Source organism: Hyaena hyaena, unplaced genomic scaffold (assembly GCF_003009895.1).
Source record: "Hyaena hyaena isolate Hyena2069 unplaced genomic scaffold, ASM300989v1 scaffold_1689, whole genome shotgun sequence".
Taxonomy (NCBI): Eukaryota; Metazoa; Chordata; class Mammalia; order Carnivora; family Hyaenidae; genus Hyaena; species Hyaena hyaena.
The window spans coordinates 152,466-158,708 of NW_024082323.1; positions in this window are offsets into that span (position 1 = coordinate 152,466).

A 6,243-nucleotide genomic window follows, 5' to 3' on the forward strand; every position below is an offset into this window, starting at 1 on the left:
TCACTGCCAAGACCACCATAATTTTATACATCTGATTCACAATCGGAATATCATTTCTTGGTGCACAAATATCTGCCTCTTGTCAGGTAGTTTCCTCACATTTCATCTCTTCGTCCTTGACAAGTAGGAATTAGAGTCTTCAGTTTCAATATGATTGATGTGAAATGTTGTTATGATAAAAGCTGCTATGATACCAAGAAAACCAAAACCAGAAGCAAAACATAAGGTAAATAATTCGTAACAACACAACTTTCAATGCAACAATAATTTCAAAGTGTGCGCGTGCGCACACACACACACACAGAGTCACATATTCATTGTTTCTTGTCATTTGCACTGCATAAGAAAGGCAGTAATTTTTCTTTCAATAACTGCTAAGTATTTTCCCAAACTCATGTTTCTTTTGAAATTTTATTAGCCAGTTATAATTTTTATGCCCACTATGTGGAGACTTGTGGAATGTATTGGGGACCTCTATTTCCTTCCACAAAATAGGCTATCCATGATAGGAGCACTACCGTTGGAACAAAGTGTCCCCCTATGAATATGAGTCAGGCTTGTCTTACGTTTCTCTGATGCCACTTGGATGAATGTCTTCATTTTCTCATCTTCTGCTAGAATATCACTTATATGTGGCTCTGTCTTATTCTAATGCAAATTAAATCCATAATCCACGGAGTTTAGAGAGGCTCCAGATTGGGAAGGGAACTTAATGGAATCAATCCACGTAGCTTAAGAGAGGGTTATGAGAAGGATGTGGTTTTGAAAATCAATTCAAGTGGATGGCTTGTTGCCAGAAATGGAAATCCATATTTCACATTTAACATCTAATTAGGTCAAATGTACTGTTTTGCATGGCTTTCTAATGTTAAATGAATGTAAATGAGTGGTTTGTCAAAGTCATTGAGAGATATTGATGGGTAATTTTTCCTTAAAAATTATAATAGTTACTTATTTTTACTCTAGCATTTTTGGTATAAGACAATTTATTAGGACTTAGCTCCATGAGTTCAACATTAACACTAACAATATAAGAAATAATATATATATATATACCTATAAAATGAAAATGAATTATATATAACTTATATATAGTTAATCCAAGTTCTAGATTTGTTAGACAATGCTTTTATATGTGATCTGTAAAAGGAAAGGCTTTAATATTTGATAAGTGATATTTTATTTCATGAAATTTAATCTGTAATCAAATGATAGCAACTTTATGTCTTCTCTTTTTGTTTTAAAAAGTATTAATTTAAAAAATACCTCAAAGAATTTATAATAACATAATTACATTTAATGTACCCATCAAACATTTGGAGTACATCCAGATATGGGGGTAATTTTCTCAGATCATATGTATAGTTTTGATGCCTCTCTTCTTCCTCAGAGGAAATCACTACAAGAAATTTGGGTTTTATACTATCTGCATACTTTCTATTAAATGTACAGACTCATACACATTTTATAATATTTGACTTTTATCAATAAGGCATAATATATGTATTTTTCTGATTCTGTTATTTACATTGTGTGTTGAAACTTCTGTCCCGCATGTCATCTAGTTCATTCACTTGAAGTACTTTATATCACTGAGTATTTCACAAATTATGTATCCATTTTATTTTTTTATTATTTAAAAGTTTTTAAGTTTATTTATTTATTTTGAGAGAGAGAGAGAGAGAGAGCAAGGGAGCAGGGTAGGGGCAGAAGGAGAGGAAGTGAGCAGATCCCAAGCAGCCTCTACACTGTCAGCACAGAGCCCTCTGCAGAGCTCACACTCATGAACCGTGATTAGGACCTGAGCAGAGACCAAGAGTTGAATGCTCAACCAACTGAGCCACCCAGGTACCCATCCACTTTATTTTTGAAGGTCATTTATGTTGTTTATAATTCATAAAGTTTGTTTTTTTTTGATAGAGCAGGGAAGGGGCGGAGAGAGAGAAAGAGAGAGAGAGAGGGAGAGAAGAAGAGAGGGAGAGATGGAGAGAGAGAATCCCAAGAAGTCTCCACACTGTCAGCGAGAGCCCCATGAGGAGCTCCAGCTCACAGAGCCTGAGTCATGACCTCAGCCAAAATCAGGAGTCGGATACTGAACTGACGGAGCCACCCAGGCACCCCTCCAATGTCTTGACCTGTGCTATTATAAGCATTCCTGAATTATGTACCTTTGCATATATAACTGTTTGGAATATCCTTAAAGGTGGAATTTCTAATATATTGCCAAATTTTTATTCATATTAGATTCACCAGTATTTATTCTTATCAACAGTTTGTGAATATTTGTATTATTTTCATCTTTGACAACATTTTGCATTCAGAGACTTTTAAAGTTTTACTGTAAATACTCAGACTATTTCGCTTTAGGTAGTGCTAAGTATTTCCATATACCGAAAAAGTCAGGTGAGCCACCTGAACTTCAGTGGAAAACATCTTCCATGTACTGTCCATGTTTTGCTGCTAACCCCGGTCACATCAAAATAAGAGGTCCATCTAATTGGCAGTAAGTATTTCCTAATCACTTGTCTCATTCTTCTAATTATGTTTTTAGTATTTTTCTTTTGATTTGTAGTTTTCTTCAGATATCTTGAATGCTAATCCTCTCTCCATTATATATATTGAAAATATCTTCAGTTTTATCTTCTCTTTTTACTTTATTTGTGTGAAGATGTCAATCGCAATAAAGACAGTATCCTCAATATTTAATTTTATATTTTACTCTTTTTGAGCGCTGTTCAAGAAATCATTCCCTCTCCCAAATATCAAATATTCCTATAAAAGATGCTTCAAATTCTGCTTTTCAATTTTGTGTCATTAATCTAATTTACATTTTATTCTAATATGTGGTGTATTACAGGGCAACTACCCGTTTACCTACCTATTTTCACAAGCTTAACAAGTTATCATAATGTCATGTATTGTATAGATTTAAGGTAACTTTCAAGAAGCCATGGTATCATTATCTGAAGTGCTCAAAAACAAAAAAAAAAAAAAAAAAAAAAGAAAAGAAAAATTTGTTGTCTATCAGTCTACTCTGGTCTATTTTATAAGCTGGTTTCCCAGAATGTAACAGTCTTCTTCTAAATATCCAAACACCATAGGTATTACCTAGAGTTTTCAAACAATGCCTCATGTGCACTTATTAATCAGGGTTTTTTTTAGCCACAGATACCATTTTCACACCTGAGATATTGCTGTCAGGTCAGTCATAAAGGCTTTGCATTGGTATTCACTGTGAGAGTGCCAATATTTATACCAGAATGCTGTGTATTCAAGCTCCCCAAACCAAAGTCCTTATGATTTTGTAGTGGTTCTATACCAGAGCAGAGAAAGTACCTATATACTTAATTATCTCCAAACATTAGGGAATCTAGACCTTTAACCCTCTTTTCTGTACACTAAAATCCACCTTATTTAATAAACACCATTTAGGGGCATCTGAGTGACTCAGTCGGTTAAGCATTTAACTTAATTTCTGGTCAGGTCATGATCTCATGGCCTGTTGTGAGATCAAGTTCCAAGTGGTTCTCACTGCAGAGCATGGAGACTTCTTAGGATTCTCTCTCTCTCTTCCTGTCTCTGCCTATCTCTCACTCATGCATGTATGCATTCTCTATCTCCCTCTCTCTCTCTTTCTCTCAAAATAAATAAAGTTCAAAAAACACTGTTTATGTTCAAATCTATAGAATTTACACTGAATGGCTGTAAGCTGGATGAGTGGAGAATACCTGAAATTCAGCACTTTTTAGTGTATCAACTATTGTAACAGAACAATTTAGAACTCTTACCAAATTTCATTAGTATTGTTATTAATTGCTTATGAGTGTAATAAGATTTCTTGGACAAATCCTAAACTAGAAGTTTCTAGAGCATAGTGGTAATAACTCTCTTCTTTGTGTTTAAGAATTCAAGGCATGTGGTAGATTTAAGGAGATTCTCACTGATTTACCAATTGATTGATTACCACTAATAAAGAATTGCTTTCTAAATTACATGGAGTTTAGGGTTACCTGGGTGGCTCAGTCAGTTAAGCATCTGACTTCAGCTCAGGTCATGATCCCATGATCTGTGAGTTTGAGCCCCACGTTGGGCTCTGCTGACATCTCAGAGCTGAAAGCCTGCTTCAGATTCTATGTCCTCCTTTCTCTCTTCCCCTCCCCCACTTACACTCTGATTCTCAACAGTGAGTAAATGTTAAAAAAATTTAAATTGCATGGAGTTTATAGTTGTACAGACATTTAAATCTCATTCCAAAACTTCATTATATACAAACATTTTCCATGCAACCTTTTTCTCATGTGGAAAAGGGGAACAGCATTGTATAAATTATAGTACATGTATGTTAACTAAATAGAATAAAAATATAAAAGTTTTCTTACCAATTACATATAAAATGTAATCATCATAAACTCCTGAACCAACTACACTGCATGTTGTATTATAAACACACCACCTATGCTTTCATTTTTAATTAATTTTAGCAGAATTGCTATAGTCTTTGTGGTCTCAGAGAATCTTGGGATTTCAACTAAAGATATTTATAGTACCTTTTTTTCAGTGGCTAAAATATTTATAAACATGTTTATATATTTTTCACAACTTGTTCTCTGAGGTTGAGAATAATTATTCCCATCCAGTGTCTTGCAGGAGCAGGACCACCTATTATTTAAATTGTTTGAATAGAAACCAAAATAGTAGGAACTTTAAAAAATACATACTAGAGAGACCATGCTTTTAATGAAGAATAGTGGTTCTCTATTCTATTCTCTATTCTATAGTGAGTCAACTCACTGGGTTGACTGAAGAGCTTTAGTTCTAAAATGTAAGAGACACTCACCCTAGTAACTGTCCTGGTGGCTCTCAACCTTTAGCCATAATGCACTGAGGTTGTTTGAACTAATTTGGGTTTAGTAGTCATCTTGAATCATCGTAGTGAGAAAAAAGAAATAAACTAATAGCCCAAACCTGGACTATGTGCCTATCTTTGGACCAAATGAAAACTGGGATGAGACTGGAAAAAAATAAAAACACAAGGAGGTAAAAGCAGTCTCTTTGTTTTCCTTAGGATTACAGCTAACCTACTTCCTAGCGTTCTAGGCATTTAAGTGGGGCCATATAAAACTGAAGTCTAGCAAATTACCTGTTAGCAGAAATGATATGTGCCACTACTGAGTTTGCCCTATAAGAAACTGGCTGGCAATAATCATCTCTTTTCCCCAGTGAATTTTGAGAATCCAGAAGGATATTTTAAGGACTAAAGTAATAGCAGAGGCACAAGATGGAAATTTTTGGATTTCTGGCTTAATGTGATCATTAGAAGCTCTATCTAACATCCTTCCCATTCTCAATTAGATTTGCCAGGGTAAGAATCCATATAACATATACAGAGGAGTGTGTAAAACATTATGTATAGTTTAAAGAATAATATTAAAGTAAAAAACTATAAACATCTCCCGCTATAAAAATAAAAAAAATATCCAGGACACTAAAAGCATTGAATATGTACCTCCTGAGGCAATTATAATGCTGTAAAAAAAAAAAAAAAGACTTAAATCTATAATATATAGAGTTAAATCTATAATTTATAAAAAGTTCTTACAAGTCAACAATAAGAAGACAATTCAGTACAATTTAGGCAACATAGTGACCAGTTCATAACAGAACAAGGCTACCAAACATGAAAATATGCTCAACATCATTAGTCATTACATTAACATTTAGACTAAAACCATGAGTTACTAGTACAAATTCATTAGATTGGAAACACCAAAAACAAGCCAAGTGTTGATGTGATGGTTGATTTTATGTGTCAACGTGGTGGACCAAGGGATCCCCAGATAACTGGTAAAATATTTATGGATGTGTCTGTCAGGCTGTTTCTGAAAGAGATTGGCATTTGAATTGGTAGCACTGGCATTTGAAGACCACCCTCATCACTGTAGGTGTTCATCATTCAATCCATTTAGAGCCTGATTAGTTCAAAAAAGACCAAGAAAGGGCAAATTTGCTCTTTTGGAGATCTACTTGAGCTGGGACCCCCATTGTCTCCTGCCCTTGGACATTGGCACTGTGGTTCTCAGGCTTTTGGCTTTGGACAAGGGCCTACACTATTGATTCCCCATTTTTGGGTCTTTAGACTTACGCTGGGACTTGCACTGTTGTCACCCTCTGATCTAAGGCCTTCAGGCTTAGACTGAAGCTACATCACCAACTTTCTTGGGGTGACAGCTTACAGATTTATAG